Source organism: Periophthalmus magnuspinnatus, chromosome 17 (genome assembly GCF_009829125.3).
Source record: "Periophthalmus magnuspinnatus isolate fPerMag1 chromosome 17, fPerMag1.2.pri, whole genome shotgun sequence".
NCBI lineage: Eukaryota > Metazoa > Chordata > Actinopteri > Gobiiformes > Gobiidae > Periophthalmus > Periophthalmus magnuspinnatus.
In genome coordinates this window covers 19569365-19591303 of record NC_047142.1, presented here as the reverse complement: position 1 = coordinate 19591303, position 21939 = coordinate 19569365, and the positions used below count along the sequence as shown (strand labels likewise).

General features: G+C 38.2%; 1 protein-coding gene across 1 annotated transcript in view; it reads right to left on the bottom strand.

The window, feature by feature from the left end:
* The window catches only part of LOC117385366 (RNA-binding Raly-like protein), a 60441-nt gene extending 46676 nt beyond the window's left edge, over positions 1 to 13765 (bottom strand). The window contains exon 1 of the mRNA XM_033982661.2: positions 13656 to 13765. The gene's annotated coding sequence lies outside the window, so the exon portion shown is untranslated. The remainder of the gene's footprint in view (positions 1 to 13655) is intronic.
* Positions 13766 to 21939: the final 8174 nt, after the last annotated feature.

The following is a 21939-nucleotide window of genomic DNA, read 5'->3' as shown; positions in this document are numbered from 1 at the left end:
TCACAAGGGACTGAAAAACATGAGATAATAGAAGTACTATTATTTGGTGTTGAAAATGCCTATTGTCTAAAAAGCATTTCTTTTAATCATTGTTGTTTCAAAATCAGTGTTAAAGGTCCTCTATTACGCAAAATTGACTCTTGTGAGCTTTAGCCACGTTGTAATGCTGTTACCTCCTCAAAAACATACCTGGAGTTGTGTTTTGTTTCATTCACACATGAGTAATCTTGCATTATTACACTGTCTACATCTCCAAAGGTCAAAATGTTCTGTTCTACCTTGTGATGACATGAAGCAGTAGTTTTCAAATTAACATCTACATATACCTTTTGTTCTGTACCTCCTGTATTACCACATAAGGAGTGTTTTCTAAATATGGATGTCTGAATGAAACAAAACACAGCTCCGGGTATGTTTTTGATGAGCAAACAACAATACAACAGAAAATAGCGTAATATCTATAAAGTATTAAGCTTTTGTGAGTTGAAGTTTGAAATGTTATAATCGTGACAACACTTCAAGCTCAATATTACAATGTAGTTTGTTTATGAACAAGGAATATATGAACAATACAATCTGTTGAAATGCCTCTCTCACCTCCAAATGACTGCATCACCTTCAACAAAATCTATAGGGACTCCACCTGTTCTGCACCACAGGAATCCATTTGGAGCAGGTAAACAGATGCCATGCTTATATCTTCTGGCTATGAAATGTTTATTGATTATTATAACTGTGCTTTTTATCAAATATTGTTTTTTCTTCCACAGATGGGAAGTTTTCAGAGTAATTAACAGATAACAATAAATGTGTTTGTGTTGTCATGGCAACAAAGGGTCAGAGAGCAAGAGGTCAAGGCTCCAGACCAGCAATTTGAGTTGGGTGGTGTGTCTAAAATTTTCATCTGGGTGCATCAGAATCATTATCACATGATTTGGGTGCACCAAAATCCATTGCTTATTTAAGCCAACAATAAGGGCAACATAAAATACTACTGTTACTTGGATGTACAATTATTTCACCTCGCACATTGGCAACCTCAAATGATTGAAGTAACTAAACACAGTGAGGAGGATCTACAAGTTTGATGCATCTCTCTAAAGGCAACGTGTCTCTTTCACAAATAAATGAAAAAAAAACAACAAATTTATGAGCTCTGTGATGCGTTTAGTTCTGTGCACCGGACCGTGAACTGAGCGAATCGGCCTCTTGTTTTCATATTAATCTTTGGTGCACTCAGTTTTATAGAAGAGGGAAGTCCTGGTTTGATTTCTGGCTTAGTCTAAGTTTTGGCTCACTTAGTCCTATAGATTGTTATTTACTACTGGGTTAGAGGGCGCTGAGTTAGTACTGCTTTAGTCCTATAATAATGCAATTTTCAGTCCTGGCCAAAGTAATATTAGTCAAACCCAGATCTGATCCTCTGAACCAGTCTTTATTTAGCACAGATTTTATCCTGTTTATGTTCTGCTTTAGCCCTGATTTTTAGTCCTGGTTTTGTCCTGGTTTAGACCTGATTTAGTCCTGGTTTAGTTCTGGTTTAGTCCTGATTTAGTCCTGGTTTAGTCCTGGTTTAGTCCTGGTTTAGCCCTGGTTTAGTCCTGGTTTAGTCCTGGTTTAGTCCTGATTTAGTCCTGGTTTAGTCCTGGTTTAGTCCTGGTTTAGCCCTGGTTTAGTCCTGGTTTAGTCCTGATTTAGTCCTGGTTTAGTCCTGGTTTAGTCCTGGTTTAGTCCTGGTTTAGTCCTGGTTTAGTCCTGATTCAGTCCTGATTTAGTCCTGGTTTAGTCCTGGTTTGTTGTTATTTTGAGATTTTTTTTCTTCAAATTTTAGTTAACACATATTTTCTTAATAGAGATGTTATTGCTTTGCCTTGAATGTTCCATGGTATGACATTAAACTTATTTATTTCCACGGAGACAAGCATGTGACGCCCCGAGCCAAGTTACAGATCTTTGGAGAGGTGACTGTACTCAGACTATGCTTGTTTTTCAAGGTATTTTAAAGCAACAGCAAAGCCAAAGCAATAACATCCCCATGGAGACAAGCAGGCAGCCACCACCGAACAAAGTTATGCTTTAATGCTCATAAACCTTTCCCCGACCATAATTGCTCGTATTTTCATTTGGTGGCATTTGCAATGGAGAAATGCTTTTCAAAAACAATATTTTGTTGTTATTTTAAAGTGTCTGTACAGTGCCAGAGGGCAGATTTTGTAGACGCTGCAACATTTGAACATGGTAAACAGTCCCCAGTCGTTTGAGCTTATCTGAATGTAAATACATATGGAGTGTGGAGAGGATGAGGGGCTAAAGCAGCTCCTCTGCGCTGTACAACTAGCATTTGGAAAGATCTGGCAGCACAGAAACATTCAACATCTACCGGGAAGAAACTTGGTAAGGGAATGTTAAAATAGTAAAAATTCTTCTGCCAATCTCTTCTTTCAATGTTCCCTGGTAACTCGCAGAAATAAAAAGGTAACATAGAAGCATAAAAATCACATGTAATTTTTTTCAGTGTGGATAATTCAAATGAGTATCTTTTTATAGTAATTTCAAGTATCTAGGTATAATTTTTTGCAGCACTATTGCAAAAACAATCTATCTGCTTCTTCTGAGTGTTCACACTTGATTGGTTACTATGATTGGTGTGACTCAGAGACAGAGGCTGACCAATAGCAGGAAGCGTGTGGGACACAATCTCACAGCTAATCAAGTTTGCATAATACCCCCTTTTTAAACTTTAAAGCCAAATATTTTCTGAGAATTTATATGTGTAAAAAGAGGAAGGCGCCTCCAAACATTCAACATGCTAAAGTCCGACAAGTAAATATTTAAAAAGTCCTTGCATCAGTTTTGCATTTTCTTCAGTTTATTCCAGCGCAGACTTTATATCTTAGATCAGTGTGTCCTCCAGTGCAGCCACATAAATCTATTTACAATTCAATAAAACAAAACAACTTTGTGTGCATTGTTTCCTATAGCCCAAGGCCTATTCCTTATCTACTCTATGCCTTTATTTTTATCTTTTAAATTAGTAAAAAGCAAACCACCTGGATATCACTGTTTTCTGCCGTATCGCCAAAACCAATTTAGCATAACAATTTATAAGCAAGACAGTTGGTTTAAAAAGTGCTGAACATGATTTAACATAAACATTGTCCATTTAGTGTGTAGTAATCTTTAGTTTAAATTGTAAATCACTATGGCAATGTCCTAATTTTTCATCATTCTGAACCAAATGGATATTTTCCTTTTATTTGTTGGTTATTTGTTGTAATTGCCAGAAAATCAGAACCAAAACATTATTTAAAATAATCAAATCTAATATCTTAGAAGGTTTCATCAGTTTGGGTTTTGATGTCAGAGCCAGAAGAGTGAGGCGTTTGTGTGGGGTCAAAGGTCACTGAGTCTCACATCCCCAGCTGTTCAGGAACAATCACATCTGGCAGCTGTTTGTGCTGCTGAAGGGAAGCTGCTAACAGCCCTGTTCTAGTACAGCCCTCTCTTCTTTCTCCTTCTCTAATAAAGGGGTGCAAGACAAAAAGGCTACAGTTTTTGAAGTACCATAATATCCTGCATAGAAACCGTTAACCAAACAAACGTGTTAGAGATTAGTTTCCAAAGTCAGGCCATGTTTAAAATATGAACTTTGAACAGAAACCTATTATTAAATATAAATCACAAGCGCAATCACTGTCAGAAAAATCACAATTAGATATTTTCCCCAGCCCTACTTTTATCATATCTCCATGGTTACACGCGCCACATTACAGGTCAGAGCTGCAGAGAGCCACTTACTGAATGTGGGTTTTCAAATTTAATGTAATTGAATCAATGCAAGATACATAAGTTTAATGTCATATCCGTGGAACATTTTAGGCATAGCGATAACATCTCCATGGAGACTGGCAGATGACAGAGGACCTTTACACATGATCTTTGTTTTCCCAGTTTAGTTCTGCTTCAGTCCAGGTCCTATGATTTAGATTAGATCAGTTTTTCCAACCCAGTTTAGGCCTCAACTTTGATGCCATGACAACTGTGATTCCATAAATACTGTAGATATTTATTCTGTTAAAATTGACACGAGGGATAAATTGTATGTAACTGTATTTCTATTTGTAATTACATTGTAACTCTATTTGTAATTTTATTTACAACTTTATATTTTTTCCAATTTTTTCTGAAAATAACATCATGCTTATCTTAATTCTATGTGCTTTTTATGTAGTATATCTAAAATTTCAAATTTCATAGTTAGGTGTGCATTGTGTTGAAATTAAATTACTTTGCTTCCAAAATCATTTCAACCTCAACCCTTACTTAGACCGGGTTTATTATTAGTATTAGTAACCAGTTAATTGTGTTTTAGTCTACCTAAACCCCTCCGTGACTGCTCTGACCTCCCCACCTTCAAGAAAGAACTCAAAACTCACCTGTTCAAAATCGCTTTTAATGCATGATTTTATGTTGTAAATTTATGTGATATTTTATTATTGTATCCACTGTGAAGCGACTTTGAGTGTCCTGAAAAGCGCTATATAAATAAAATTTATTATTATTATTATGGTTTAGATGTGGTTTAACCCTGGTTTTAGGCCTGAACAACACATTTTGAAGCACGAAATATCGCTACAGACAAATATTATGATAAGCGATAATATTGAAACTACTTTATGCCAATGATACAAAGCAGGATTATCCCAGTAAACCGATTTTTAAATGGACTGCATCATTAAAAGGCCTGAGCTGCAACAAAGAAAGAGGAGAATGAACTAATAAATTAGCCATAGCAGTTATTCATTCTACCTCTACAGCTCAGGTCTTAACTTATTATATAAAATGACAAAAAAAAAAATCTCCCAACTTTTGCAAAGAAATTGTACACACGATAAACACTGAGCCCCAAAATATATTGTTCCACCTTTCACATATTGAACGATGAGTCGATATAGTAATGTTCGTGACAGGCCTGACAGCTTAGCCTTAATATAATCCAGATTTAGTACTTTCTGTTGCATTCTTATTTACAAATAATCATTTCAGTCCTGCATCATGTCTCTATAGCCAAGGGAGCTCTCCGTGGTGCTGAAATCAAGCTCCAATGCATCTGAATGGGAGATAATGTTCACCTAATGGCACATCTCAAAACACAACAGAGCATCAGGTGTTCCACTACAATGTGTTCTGTTTGACAAAAAGCCCCATCTCTCTCCACTGAGAAAATATCTGCAACAGGAGTGCAGAATAAGGCTGCACAGAACAAGGAAGAAATGCAATTTCTGATACCAAATATGTTTGATTTGGTGCTGCAATAGGTCACAGTTTTCAAAGGCACATGATTTTGTCTTAGCAGTTTAAAAAAGGTTTTCAGTATGAATTTCCTGAACATAAAGAATACACACTTTTCATTAAAAAAGACAAATTTCTCCCTCCAAAGTCTGAACTTTGCTCCACTGACAGAGGACTGGCAGTGGACCGTTTGATTAAAGATGCAGTATGTAACTTTTCTGGTGGAGTATCAACCACCTACTGTCTATTGCAAGATGTCATTGCTTTGCTTGAAATGTTCCACAGTATGGGATTAAACTTAATAAACTTACTATCTCCAAGGAGACAAGCAGGCCAAGTTACAGATCAGATCAGTGGAGAGACAACCCATATCACATTCCAGGGAAAACAATACCATCTCCATGTAGAGAAGCAGGTGACGAACCCTACTTTAGAAATGTTACAAAGTGCAGCTTTTAAAAGACCTAAGATAAGCATTGATGATGGAAATTACTGAATCTGAACACTATTATAACATGGTAGAAAAGTCCATTTTGCGTTGTGCAAGATAAACTGAATCTCAATACAATAATCTCACAAAATGTTCAGACAGAGTCCTGTGTGTTATTTGACCAAAGAACAAAGCAGCTGTATCCTTTTGCATTAGTATTACCTGCACCACAGTATAACAGACAGTGAACAGTGCAGCATGCTAAGGGTCAGTGCTTCCTTGACCCTCACGTTCAGGAGGCGTACAGGGCATGCTCAGATTAGCGGTCACCACGGAGACGCCTGGCTAAACTTTATCTGTCCCGCCGGTGTCATAGCGATGCAGGGGAAGCACGGGCTATTCCAGAGAGCGCTCCTTAGAGAGATAAGTACAGAGTACACAGCACAGCATTTCACACATGGCTTCCTCCACCTGTTCTTGACCTGCTCATTACAGAAGCGGGGGAGATGTACGAGAGACATGGCTGAAAAACACTGGGCTTTCAAATCTTAAACGGACTAATAGCAGATCTAGACAAAGAATTACATACATAATCATGAAATGTATAGTAATAGGTACAGTTATAGAATTTGTAATACAATAATATATAGAGAGAAATAGAATTAGGACTAGACTTGGGATAAAACTTGAGTTTGGAATGAACTAATACTTGGACCAGGATTAAAGCAGGTCTTAATTAGGACTATAGTCAGATTTGTTCTGGTACGCAAAGTATGCATTGCTTTGCCAGAGGCCAAAAAACCTTAACCTCCTGAGTTCTTGCATGAGACACTTTATTAATTTCTCTTTGTTATTTGGGCTGACTGGAACCAGATGAGTGTAAATACAAAGAATTATCTTTTTACATCATGCAGTTTCTGAGAAAAAAATATGTAAATCAAATGTCCTCATATGTGGACATTTTCATCATTTTGATAAAACATTTGAACAATGATTTGCAAACCTATTTATTAAGACCCTGAAAACAGCAACATTTGTCCTGAATGTAAAAACAAAATGAGAAACAACAATTGTGCCTCTTGGAACAATGTGTCTTGTGTGAAGAGCTGCTGACATGAGCAGGAAGAAAAAAAATAATAATAATAAAAATAAAATATTCTAAACATTCAAAAAAAAAAAAAAAAAAAAGAGAGAATATATATAATATATTTGCATTGTTGTTGTTCTTGTATGCTGTTATTCTTCTTCTAAAAATTTGCATTGTGGCCTAGACAATCCAAAATGTGTCCACATATGAGGACGCCAGGTCTCAGGAGGTTAAAACTAGGACTACACAAAGACTATCAGGAGTAAACCAGGATTAGCCAAAACTAATCCAGGACTGGGACTAGGGCCTTAAATGTTTGTTTAATTTTAAAATGTCTTATCCATCCATCCATTTTTTTTTTTTCTTCCGCTTATCCGGGGCCGGGTCGCGGGGGCAGCAGTCTAAGCAGGGACTCCCAGACTTCCCTCACCCCGGACACGTCCTCCAGCTCCTCCGGTGGGACCCCAAGGCGTTCCCAGGCCAGCCGAGAGACATAGTCCCTCCAGCGTCACCTCCTCCCGGTGGGACATGCCCAGAACACCTCCCTAGGGAGGCGTCCAGGAGGCATCCTGAGCAGATGCCCGAGCCACCTCAGCTGGTTCCTCTCAAAGTGTAGGAGCAGCGGCTCTACTCCGAGCTCCTCCCGTGTGACCGAGCTCCTCACCCTATCCCTAAGGGTGCGCCCGGCCACTCTGCGGAGGAAGCCCATTTCAGCCGCTTGTATCCGCGATCTTGTCCTTTCGGTCATTACCCAGAGCTCATGACCATAGGTGAGGGTAGGAACGTAGATTGACCGGTAAATCGAGAGCTTCGCCTTCCGGCTCAGCTCCTTCTTTACCACAACGGACCGATACAGTGACCGCATCACTGCAGACGCTGCACCGATCTGCCTGTCAATCTCACGCTCCATCCTTCCCTCACTCGTGAACAAGACCCCGAGATACTTGAACTCCTCCACTTGGGGCAGAGACTCACCACCCACCCGGAGAGAGCAAACCACCTTTTTCCGGTCGAGAACCATGGCCTCGGATTTGGAGGAGCTGATTCTCATCCCAGCCGCTTCACACTCGGCTGCAAACCGCCCCAGTGCCTGCTGCAGGTCCTGGCTCGAAGAAGCCATCAGGACAACATCATCTGCAAACAGCAGAGATGAAATCCTGTGGTTCCCAAACCAGACCCCCTCCGGCCCCTGGCTGCTCCTAGAAATTCTGTCCATAAATATAATGAACAGAACCGGTGACAAAGGGCAGCCCTACCCTGGCGGAGTCCAACATGCACCGGGAACAGGTCTGACTTACTGCCGGCAATGCGAACACAGCTCCTGCTCCGGTCATACAGGGACCGGACAGCCCTTAGCAAAGAGCCCCAGACCCCATACTCCCAGAGCACCCCCCAAAGGACACCACGAGGGACACGGTCGAATGCCTTCTCCAGATCCACAAAACACATGTGGACTGGTTGGGCATACTCCCATGAGCCCTTGAGGACCCGATGGAGAGTATAGAGCTGGTCCAGTGTTCCACGACCAGGACGAAAACCACACTGCTCCTCCTGAATCCGAGGTTCGACTATCGGTCGGATTCTCCTCTCCAGTACCCTGGAATAGACCTTACCGGGAAGGCTGAGGAGTGTGATTCCCCTGTAATTGGAACACACCCTCCGGTCCCCCTTCTTATACAGAGGGACCACCACCCCGGTCTGCCATTCCACAGGTACTGTCCCCGACCGCCACACGATGTTGCAGAGACGTGTCAGCCAAGACAGCCCCACAAAATGTCTTATTTAAAACAAATAAAAATGACAAATAAAAATTCCCTGTACATAAACAAGACACAAGACACTTCTATTATGCTTTTTCTGATCTATATTATAATATTCTTTCTTCATCAAAAACATACCATAGTTTTGTTTTATTCACACATGTTTAACTCACAAATCCTACACATATAGGCTCTCAAACAGAAAACAATGTTCTACCTTGTGATGTCATGTGGTAATACAGAAAGTGCAGAAAGTGGATGATTTCAGCCCTGAAATTGCCTGTCTCTACTGAACAAAAGGCAAAAACTACCACTATATGACATTAAAAGGTGGAAAAGAGCATTTTAAGCTTTGCAGATGTAGACGGACAAATAATAAAGTCTTACTCAATATGTGAATGAAAGAAAACACAACTCCGGGTAGGTTTCCGATGAGGGAACAACATTATAACATGGCTTAAAGCTCACAAGAATCAATTTTGTGTAATACAGAACCTTTAACAGAAAAATAGTCAAACGTCTTTCTCCAAAGTCAAAACATTATTCAAAACCATATGCTTTTACTGACTATAGACCCCTAGTTAAAAACTGATCACTGACAATTAGAAATGACTCAAGCTCGATCTCAATTAAAATGCGATTATTGTCACGACCTTATCCACCCAGTGCTGTGTACCACCATTGGTCCTTACACCACAGATTGGCAATCCCTTCCCTAAACGTCTTAGCAACCAGTCTCCAGGAAGTGGACAAACTTAAACTGTAGTCGTTAGAAAGGGTAAAGTGTGTAGCCTGAGGGTGTTCTGGCTTCAACACAAGGTCGAACTGTTAATCAAATCTATCAACGCTGTTTGCATAATGAACCAATGCTCACTTAGTCAACTGTTAAAAAGCAGTGGATCAGTCTCTATTGCATTTAGTTGTAACAAGGGTGGACACGTCTTTAAATAGCACTTTGACATTATAATAATGAGATTGAAACAATGGCATAATGCACTGTACATTTTATAACATTTTAATCAAAACTGCTGAATAAAATGTATAGTCCCTAAATTTGTAATTTTAGAAAAGCAGGATGACAATGCCAGCTGGATTTTTGCCAGTGCAACCAAAAAATACAATATTGTTTTCCTGTTTCTTGTTCTTAATGGATGCAGGCTACAGACTATTTTTCATTGTCTGCTGTTTAACTATCGACCCCATGTCTGCAATATACCTATTTATCTGTTTTAAAGTAACAGAATGAACAGTTTTATCCATTTCATCTCTATGCAAGTGGGATATTTATATGGCACATTTGATGATTGTTGCTAATGATAATATTTAAATGTGCACTATGTAACTTTTCTTCTCATTTGAGCAAGTATTCATAGTAAAAAAAAGTCACATTCACAGGACAGAAATGAACCTTTCCTGGATAGCTTTAGCTGTATCAGAACCACATAGACTAATATACGCACATGGACCACTATGGCCTGCCTGGATGACTGAGAGATTACACAGATACAAGGCCACATGGGAATATGAAAGAAAGTATGATTAGTAGTAGGTTTAACACTATTGAAAATGGCATTCCACTGTCTAAATAAAGTTTATTATCATCGTGGTATCAAAATTGGTATTGAGTATCGAGTCTCTTCCTCAGTATCGAAATGAAGTTTGATATTTTAGTATTGTGACAACTACTAAAAACTAAAAACTAAAAACGTATTCCATTAAAGGTGTTTATATTGCCAAAACGCACATTAAACAACATTCTTACAGTGAGCGGGCTCGCCTTTACCCCAGATCTGACCTGTAACTTGGCTTAGTGGCGTCACCTTCTTGTTTTCACTGTGATAAATAAGTCTAATGCCACACTATGGAACATTATCGGCAGAACAATAACATCTCCAAGGATATGAGCAGGTGGTAGATTATCCACCAAAAAAGTAACGTAATACATCTTTATTACAGTCTTAGCACTAAGCATTTTCTCCCACAACAGGCTACTTCCTTTAGTCGTGTAGATAGAGCGAGAAAACACATATGAACAATCAAACGTATACAACAAATACTTTACAATGCACTATATACCCTGCCTACTAAAACAGGTTGTCTAGGTAGTATTTCTACAAAATGCTTCTTCGAACAAAACCCTGAATGTCAACAGGGAACAATCGATCCAATGTAATAGTGTTCTGGAGCTTGTTGCATCTGTCTATAATGTGAAGACCTAATCTAACTGCTGTCAGCTTCCACCCAGCTATGTTGGATCCAATCAACTCAAACTCATGACGTTTCCTTGAGCAGAAGACATTATAAATTATACATTGAGATATTTCAATGAGTAATACCGCCATAACTAGATACCGTGAGTTATGCAGTGTTTTTGTTACTCTCTCTAAGTAATTCTAGGAAATCAGCAATGAATCTAAGTTACTATTCTCATCTCCTCTGGGGCCAACACCACAATATCACTGTAATATTTATTCAGTATTTTTACCACATAACCCCAGTTTCAAAGCCTTGTTCGCTCTCTGATTCAGTGCTCCCTGCCGCGCTTGGCTCATTTGCATTTTCAAACTTGTAATTCTGATTATGGCTCATTAGAAGCCACTGAGAGCGCGTGCTGGCAGAATTTGTAGAAATAGTGCTAACTGTGTAAAATGCTAAACAAATAGGGCTATACATAAAAGATTTGGATCAATACAGAAAAGGACCCCATCGCTGGACAAAGCTTTTAATATGATTGTGAGCAACAAGCTTTACTTTTCTTGCTTTTTTTTACAGTTATTCAGTTAAGTTTTTGGTTACTGCGTTATAGTTTTGGGGGAGTTACACATGTGCTGGTTTGGTTTAGTCCTGGTATAGTTCTGGTATAGTCTTGGTTTAGTCCTGGCATAGTTCTGGTATAGTCTTGGTTTAGTCCTGGTATAGTCTTGGTTTAGTCCTGGTTTAGTCCTGATATAGTCTTGGTTTAGTCCTGGTTTAGTCCTGGTATCGTCCTGGTTTAGTCCTGGTATTGTCTTGGTTTAGTCCTGGTATAGTCTTGATTTAGTCCTCATATAGTCTTGGTTTAGTCCTGGTATAGTCTTGGTTTAGTCCTGGTATAGTTTTAGTTTAGTCCTGGTTTAGTCCTAGTATCGTCCTGGTTTAGTCCTGGTATAGTCTTGGTTTAGTCCTGGTATAGTCTTGGTTTAGTCCTAGTATCGTCCTGGTTTAGTCCTGGTATAGTCTTGGTTTAGTTCTGGTATCGTCTTGGTTTAGTCCTGGTATCGTCCAGTTTTTGCCTGGTATAGTCTTGGTTTAGTCCTGGTATCGTCTTGGTTTAGTACTGGTATCGTCCTGGTTTAGTCCTGGTATAGTCTTGGTTTAGTACTGGTATCGTCCTGGTTTAGTCCTGGTATAGTCTTGGTTTAGTACTGGTATCGTCCTGGTTTAGTCCTGGTATAGTCTTGGTTTAGTACTGGTATCGTCCTGGTTTAGTCCTGGTATAGTCTTGGTTTAGTACTGGTATCGTCCTGGTTTAGTCCTGGTATAGTCTTGGTTTAGTACTGGTATCGCCCTGGTTTAGTCCTGGTATAGTCTTGGTTTAGTCATGGTATAGTCTTGGTTTAGTTCTGGTATCGTCTTGGTTTAGTCCTGGTATCGTCCAGTTTTTGCCTGGTATAGTCTTGGTTTAGTCCTGGTATCGTCTTGGTTTAGTACTGGTATCGTCCTGGTTTAGTCCTGGTATAGTCTTGGTTTAGTACTGGTATCGTCCTGGTTTAGTCCTGGTATAGTCTTGGTTTAGTACTGGTATCGTCCTGGTTTAGTCCTGGTATAGTCTTGGTTTAGTACTGGTATCGCCCTGGTTTAGTCCTGGTATAGTCTTGGTTTAGTCATGGTATAGTCTTGGTTTAGTTCTGGTATCGTCTTGGTTTAGTCCTGGTATCGTCCAGTTTTTGCCTGGTATAGTCTTGGTTTAGTCCTGGTATCGTCTTGGTTTAGTACTGGTATCGTCCTGGTTTAGTCCTGGTATAGTCTTGGTTTAGTACTGGTATCGTCCTGGTTTAGTCCTGGTATAGTCTTGGTTTAGTACTGGTATCGTCCTGGTTTAGTCCTGGTATAGTCTTGGTTTAGTACTGGTATCGTCCTGGTTTAGTCCTGGTATAGTCTTGGTTTAGTACTGGTATCGCCCTGGTTTAGTCCTGGTATAGTCTTGGTTTAGTCATGGTATAGTCTTGGTTTAGTCCTGGTATAGTCTTGGTTTAGTCATGGTATAGTCTTGGTTTAGTCATGGTATAGTCTTGGTTTAGTTCTGGGTTTAGTCCCAGTTTAGCACTTTTGATGTGGTGTAAGTGTGAACTATGGTTATTTTAAATTATAGATAAAAACTTACAGTCTTGTATTAACAGTAGTAGTTTAGTAGTAATTAACCTAATGTGTTATTAGTTTTAAAATGAGCATTTACCCCAAACAAGAAAATAGTTTGTATCTAAGAAGCCTAATTATAATCATTGTGTGACAGGGCCAGTGCCTTGGTAGAGGTCTAGAAACTGTGCCAGGATAAACCACTGCTGTAATCAGGCTACAAACTGAAACAAATGGTTGGTAATATGGTCAAGTTTTAAACTGAATAGCACATAATTCATTTCAACACAAGTTTTCAACTAACCATAAAAATGTAAGCACTATGCGCAATACGAATGACGTTTGTTGCCAACGCATAACGGGTCCAATATCATAGGCTCCTTGAAAACAAGTCTGAAAGAATGAGCTATCAATATAAAGCAAAAGCACAGTCCAACTTCCAATACTTCTGAAAGCTCTCTACGCCAAAATGACGCACGCGCTTCAAAGCTACAAAATAACCAAAACAAGAAGGGAAACTAACTAGTCCCGAGATATAAATGGGAGAAAAAGCGTGAGATAACGATAGTTGCGTGGGTATATAAATCAGTGATCGCTGTGCTATAGACTGAGCATCCAAGATTTTGAAGCGACAACATGCAGAAAGCGAGAGGACCTCCTTTTCTCGCTCATTCCGTTTCAACAAGACGTAAAACCAAGATAAAAAGCCAGCAAAGATGTTCAAGAAAGTGTCATGGCAAAACGTACTCACCAGAAAGAGGCAAAAGCGTTCAGATTAATCACAAACAGAGCGAATATTGGCGGAGGGATCGTGCTCTCCACCGCTGCGCTGCTGCTGCCGCTGCTCCTCCAGCGCATCACGTGACGCACGAGTTTGAGACAAGTCCTGTGCTTTCTCTGCTCCGCTGTTGCTGATAGTGTGTTATCCAAATGGGCACGAGAGCGGGTTAAGCAAAAACAGTATTGATTTTTGCCCCTGTCCCGTGATATTGGGGTTTGATGGTGTTCAAGAAGCGTGCCACAGTTATACCTTTGGGGGTGAAGTCCCAAAGGGGTCCTAAAGGGAAATGGTAAGTAGGCATTAATTAGGTCGTGATTTATGTATGAATATGTGAAATAATGATTATATTAATTAAGATTTGATGAGAATTTGCTGGAAAGATGACTTCAAAATAACTGAAGTAAAGTAAAATGTATAGGCTATATGGGGAGATGCCATGTTCAAATATATATATATATATATATATATATATATATATATATATATATATATATATATATATATATATATATATATATATATATATATATATATATATATATATATATATATATATATATATATATATACATACATACATACATACCAGAAAGAGGCAAATATATATGACCAGAATACATTTGACGCATGAATCAACCACAATTCAACTGTTCAACTGTGGAAAAAATGCACAGGCCATGGTAAGAAACCACAAAGCACATTCATGAGGGAGTAAAGTGTTTTGCACAACAGGGTACCAGTGGGTGCAAACAGCAACTTAATGGAGTGACATATATTCCACCCTAACATAACATTAGCAAACCTTTGGTAGTATTTTATTTATTTATTTATTTTTATTTATTTATTTATTTATTTTATCTATGTATGTCTTTAAATGTGTACTCTGTAATGGGGGTCTACCACGTGCTTGTCTCCATAGAGATGTTATTGCTTTGCCTGGAATGTTTCACAGTAAGGCATTCAACGCATCTTTCTTGCTTATATGCAGTTACTGGTGTTTATTGTCTTGACAAACATGCATTATACCGTCAGCCAACTTACTTCTCCACAGATTTGGCCTGTAATGCTTGTGTCCATGAAGATGGATATGTCTAATGCCATACTGTGTGACATTCCAGGCAAAGCAATTACAAAGTGGCGCTTTATCCAACATTCTTATGATAGAGTTACAGTGATATCCATACGGTTTTTATTGTGTGTAATCAATAGCTGGGTTAGCAAAACAATTGATTTAAAAATGCCTTTATCATAATCATATCCATTTTAATTAGTTGAAATAATATTAACAGGCAAGCACTGAAAGCCCCTGTTAAAAGACCTATCGTGTCTTTTCTTCACAGTTGAGTTGAGTCTAATGGGACAGTGATTGGTCGTTGCCTTTGTCAATAACTCCAGTCTCAATCTGTTTTATCGACGCTGGATTCACTCAACTGTGAAACAGAGGCCAGGGCAGGACAAGAGGACAACTAGCCCCATGTAGGAACAGATATTAGGCTGAGGGAGAATTTAATTTCTTTGGTGGGTGCTAGGGCTGCAAGATTGATGACAGTTTAATCAAAATTGCAATTTGAAAGAATACATTTAGCAAATCGTGACGGCTATATTATATACCATAAATTCTACTACAAACAACAACATACCCTGTCTTATTCTGCATAACAACCGCGCTGTAGTTTACATGTGTACAAACATGCTCTGAAATGTGATTCTTGTATTAGTTTTTAAGTTCATATTTCAGTCTTTTTGTCAGTTCTTATATTAAAAATGTGAACTTTGAGCATAATGTTATTAAAACATAAATCACAAATCTAATCACAACCACAATGCTTGTCTAAAAAAACCCGCAGTTACATTTTTTTCGAAATCGTGCAGCGAGTTCAAATTAAATCATTGGGAATTTGACTCCTAAAATAATTTTACAGTATTACTCCTGCACAGAATTGGATAGTTAGGACTACTATTTGTATTCTGTTTTTCAAAATAAAATATGTATTAAATGTGTGCAGTTTTTTCCTGTTTTGGAGCACAGCAAAGAGTAGCTGTAGTAATGGGTTGCACTATTTTATTTCAAAGAGAAAAATTCACATCCATCTTTTTTTGAAACTTGACTCAAGTACGATTTTTGCTGACCATGTTTAATTATGTATAGCGTAGAGGTAACAGCACTTTTATATGACTTGAAGATTGGTGGTTCTATTTCATCAGGAGCTGCTGCTGTGCAGTTTGGCAAGACACTTAACCCACGTTGACTTCAGGATCTTTGTTGGATTTTGCATTCAGGTTTCTTCTTGTAAAGCCACTCTGAGTGCCCAATTGAGATGGAAAATTGCAGTATAATTGTGACTATTTATTTATTTACTTCCACCTCTGCCCTGTTTTCGTCTCCTAACTATTTCCTAAAATGCTAATAATAATGTATCTAATTAAAAATCCCATGACTTTAAAATGCACTGTGAATTTAGATAGCTAAGACCAGAACCGCAGTTTTATGAGAGAAGAGACGGTGTAATGAAAAGAAAATAAATATTTATGCCATAATAACTTTTATTTGGGCTCGCTATTCAAATTGGATTCATTTTCCGGTGCATTGAAAGTCACCTTTTCACCTCACTGAAAATCTAATGTGAGATGGGAAAATAACTATTCATCATCTGATAATGTTAGAGCTGCACTGGGCCATTTATTCTGCCGCTCAAACGCAGACAGAGAATTCAATAGAGATGTGCTGCTAGTGTTTGTTTATGGATCCACATTATCCTGCTCGGGTACATTCAGTTTGGTGAAAAATGTGACTTACAAAAAAGACCACGTCAAAGACCAAATCCACATTATTTTTATGGCACATTTTATAAACATACACCAATCTACAAAGTGTGGGACCGTACTTGACCTGTAAATAAAATATGATGTATTCCATCAGTTGTTTTTTTAAAGGTGCATTCTATAACTTACCCTCTAGTGGAGGGTAAGCCACATACTTGTTTCTGTAGATTATTGTTTTGCTTGGAATAGCCCATAGTATGGCATTTAACATATCTATTATGCATCTGTTATTTAACTTGGTTGTTTATATTTCTCAAACATATCTTGAATAACATACATTCTCAATTAACATATTACCTTTAAGGATTTCTATTAGAATTACTAGTGTTTTTTTTATTTTATAAAGTCAAACACACAATAGAGGAATTGTCTATTAGACAATAAGCATGAAAGTGAATAAGGATTTCACTGTTGTGTGGGCATGATGTCAATAATCAATAAATAATACAAAACATTTATATTGTGGAACCTCTAATTGCCAGTTAGGTCAATTCATGGGCTTCTGCTCTCTGTTATAGGCAACATTCTGAGGATTTATCACTATCCAAATGAGAGGATATTTAGTTTTAGATGTCAATTTCTATGTCAGCGACCCTCATATTTCATCTTTCTGAAACCTATGGATAGCACTCCGGCCCTGTATTGTGATAACAAAAGCTAAATAATGATTCTTTTGCAAGTAATAACTTGCTGTGATGTTGTGACTGATATGTGCTGAACTTTAATTTCCGTTTGTGAGTTGGTCATTTATGTAGATTTGTGCTAATTATCATTTACACCTCAGAGCTGAAGGCTGTGCCTGCTGTGATTGGTTAAAAAGGTTTCCTCAGATCAATGTCCTGCTCCCAGTGCTGCTCAGTCATTAAAAAACACTTAAAGGATTAATCAAGATCCAAGTCAGCCTTATTAAAATATTGATCATGGCTGAAGATGTCTCCACTGCTGAATGAACAGGGTTTAATGTCAGCCCATAGAAACAATGGACTACAAAACATGCAATACACAGCACAAAGACCTCAGATTAGAGTCCTAGGGGGGATTTCTATCTGGACTTTGCATGTTCTTCCTGTGTCTGCAGATGTTTCTTTTGAGTGCTCTGGTTTTCTTTCCGGACCACCAAAACTACATACTTTTCCTGTATTTTACAAAGACTTGACTGACAGGCAGAATGAAGGTACAGTATGTAGTCTGTGCTCTTAAAGTTTTAAAAAAGGTACTGCAATTACAACTATCCTTGGTTTGCCAGAGCCTTAACCTGCAAATAGAGGACACATGCAATTTCTTCTCATTCTCAGTATATGGACAGACCATGCCTCAGGTGAAAGCTGAGAACATCCAGAATGACTGACATGGAGTTTAGGCAGTGAGGATTCAGATCAGAGAGAAGTATAAAAAAGTACAAGTAAAAACAGATATAATGGATGAGATAGAGCATGAGCAACAGCATCAGCAAGCCAGCCACTAAACTGAGCAAATCTGAAGTAACCAGAGTGTGGTGGCTGCTTAAATGTAAGGCTTTCCAGACGCACGTTCTCCAAATAAAGAGTTCAGACTTATTCTACCTAAGACTATCCACATTTATACATATTCACAGTTTACACGTTGCATAATTACACATAAGAATTGTCCTCCATTTAGCAGCACCTGGAGGCATTTAGCCACACCTTTTTGACTCCGCTCACTTTTGGCTTTAAACACTACTAAGCCACTTTTGTTGTGGTGGCACTTCCGGTTAAGAGGAAATCCCATTCATTTCAATGGAGAATTTGAGAAAAGTTTTGCTGCTAAAATATTATATAAAGTAGGCTGATTTGTGTAAAACAAGTCAACACTGCGCAAATTTTCTGGGGGGCTTTAAAACTGCTTTGTAGTCTATATAGAACTTATTCTCTGTCAAGATAGGCAGCCCTGAGCAAAATATTACAACCCCAATGACAATGGCGGCCCCTGCGGCAACTTCCAGAATAATGTATATATAAGTGGGAACTTACAGGAGGGTCAAACTAAAAGCTACAGTGCCACATAGAGGCAGGAGGAACCATCAGCCCAAAATGGCTCCAACACTGTAGCTCAAAATATTTAGAAAAAGTAGTCAGGTAGAAGTACAAAAAACTGCTCTAAGAGTAAACAAGTATTTGGAAAAACTACTTCTACTACTCAAGTAGATAAGGATAACAGTCTGGACATAATTTGAAGTTAATGTAACTGGACAAAAGCATGATGAAATAATGCTGAAAATCTGGTATTTCTAGAGAATAGACTGCCAACATGTGAAAAAACAAATCTGAAGGAGGGAAATCATACACATGGAAAGAGCTCAAAGAGTAACCTTTTTTACTTAAGTAAGACTACTGTTACACTGTGAAATACATTATTCAAGTAGTAACTGTAACTGCATTCCATATCCACCTATGCTCATGCACTCCATAACTGTGCCCAAAGCAAAACCCACAACGACTTCGCTGCAGTGTCTTATGGATTTGACCACTGCATTCACTGCCTTTGTTGCATCATCTGAGAGAGAAAGAAACACATTATTTTCACTATGGTATTTATGTAAACAGTTACCTCTTCTGCATACTCCTCACATCGCCACATGCTGACATGATCTTATGAAAACCAAGCCAATAGATCTATTATAAACATCACACCGTACAACTACAGTTTCCTGGCAACAACAATTACAAACATATTATATATTTATTGGCTTCAACCTCCTGTTAATTGGCACTATTTTGAGTACTTTTGACATTTTAAATGGGCACTATGTAAGGTTTGTGGTGGATGATTTTAACCTAATCTATCATACATATCTGATACATTTCAAAAATACTCATAGCTGGTCAGTTGAGTGTCTAGTTTTCATTCAGTTTTATTATTGAAATATCTGACTCACGGAAAAGAGAAACCAGAGAAGAGGAGTATAGGAGGCCTGCTCAGAGCCATAGTGGTGAAGCTTTTGTTTAAACATGGATTGGATGGTTTATCTCCTCTTGTCTTCGTCAGTCTGGCTCTGAGTCCACATCTGATGCTCTGGCTGCGGTCCATATATCTGTAAGGACACGTGATGCAGAACTCAACAACAGGAGCACAAAAGTTACAAGAAAATGCACATGCAGAATAGTAGACACTGTCACCTCAGAGCCAGAAGGTTGTGGGTTCAGTGTTCAGCGCTTGTTCTCTCTGTGTCAGTGGAATCTGTTTTGGCTGCTTTTGTGTGCAAAGTCAGCCACTCATGTAGAATCCTGATAGAAATACTGTTGTCTCTGCACAATGCTCTGCTCTATAACTGGCTGAAGAGGTTTCTGTTCATAAAAGTAAACTACACTGTGCTGCCATCACTTGCCCTTCAACTGTTTTTTTATAGACATACTTATAAATAGCGTTTTCTTAAAGGTACACTGTCCACTACTCTTTGTGCTCATAGAGGTGTTTTTGCATTGCCTAAAATGTTCCACAGTATGGCATTAAGTTTATTGATCTCCTTGGAGACAAGCAAGCGACGCCACAAGGCCAAGTTACAGATCAGATCTGTGGAGAAGCAAGCCCATTCACAGTAATAATCTGTTTTTCAAGGTATTGTTGCAACAAAAAAAAACCTGTAAGTTACAAGATGGAAAATGTAATGCCATACTGTGGAATGTTCCAGGCAAAGCAAGCCTCTGCAAGTATTAGTACAGCATTAATGTTTTTAATGAGGAATGAGGATTTTTAAAGAGGGGGTATTTTGCAATTTTTTTATTTATTATTTTTTTATTTTATTTTTTTTACCTTTCTACCATAATGTTATAATGTTGTCCCCTCGTCAAAAATATGCCTGAAGAGGTTTTAGATGTCATCCATGCATGTCTGAGTAATTTAGAGATATCTCCTGCGCCCTTTTTGAACCCTTCTTACGATTAGCTGTAAGATTCTGTCCAATGCTCTGCTCACTCGCCTACGTCATCCATGTTCCCACATAACAATTCTTCGTAAATGATGGTGGCATTTCTGGTTAAGCGGGAATGCCATTCATTCATGGAAAATTTGAGAAAATTTCACAGCTAAATTATGATATAAAATAGATTGATTGATGTAAAATGTTCTATGTTCATGTTCACCAACAAAATCAACAATGCATTGAGTCTTTGGGAGGCTTTAAAATGTCTTTCTAGTCTGTGTAGAACTTATTTGCTGTCAAGATTGGCAGCCCTAAGCAAAATAATACAACCCCAATGACAATGGCAGCGCCCACAGTGACTTCTGGAATAAGGTGAATATATAAGAGGGAACTTACAGGAGGGCCAAACTAAAAGCTACAGTGCCACAGAGAGCAAAATAGCTCCTACAATAAAGTTCAAAATAATTGTATTCAGGTAGAACTACAAAAAAAAGACTGGGGTAAGAGTAAACAAATAGGGGAAACTACTGCACAAGTACATAAGGGTAACAGTCTGGGCATAATTTGAAGTTAATGTAATTGGACAAAAACATGATGAAATAATGCTGAAAATCAGGTATTTCCAGAGGATAGACAACCAACATGAGAAAAAACAAATCTAAAAATGAAGCAGGGGTACAAATCATTTAATACGGTCAACAAAAAGGCTTTGTCACATGAAAAGAGTGGAAATAGTAACCCTTGTTTACTCAAGTAAGACTACTGTTACACTATGATATACATTACTTGAGTAGTAAATGTAACTGTGTTCTACTCCCACCAGTGCTCATGCACTCCATAAATGTGCCCAAAGCAAATCCCAAAATGACTTCACTGCAGTGTCTTATGGATTTGACCACTGCATTCACTGCCTTTGTTGCATCATCTGAGAGAGACAGAAACACATTATTCTCCAGAAATATACAAAAGCATGATACAAAACTGTACACAACTTGACAAACGTGATGCGGTGTGCAGCAGTTTCATTAGAGGGATGCATGCTGATTGTGTTGTGTTGTATAGAAGTAAAATATCCCCTCTTGAATGAATATTGATGTAGTTAATAGAATCTGAAGAATGATGTATTGAGAACCACACAATAATTTTGAAATACCTTGAAAAGGTCCACCTTTTACTAAATATTTGAAAAAGATTTTATTTTTATTTTTTTTACCATAGCCTTGTAAGTAAGTTCTCTATAATAAATCAAATGAGTTTCCAAACAGTTTTATTCACAATTGAAAGGTCAGGCATTTTCACTACCACCACAAATGCTTCTAACTGCAGTCTTCCTAGAAAAAAAACACAACATAATACAGTCTGTTACTCTAAGCTCACGTCTGTAAACTCACTAATGACACAAATGCGGTCCTTGCGAACTGCTTCATAATTAAATACTGTCAGGCTTGTGTCAGCACTGTAAGATGAATACATGTAATGCAATATTTATGTCAAAAGACCTTTATTCTTTCTGCTTTTTCCTTCACACAGTGCATTAGCCACAGGGATCCA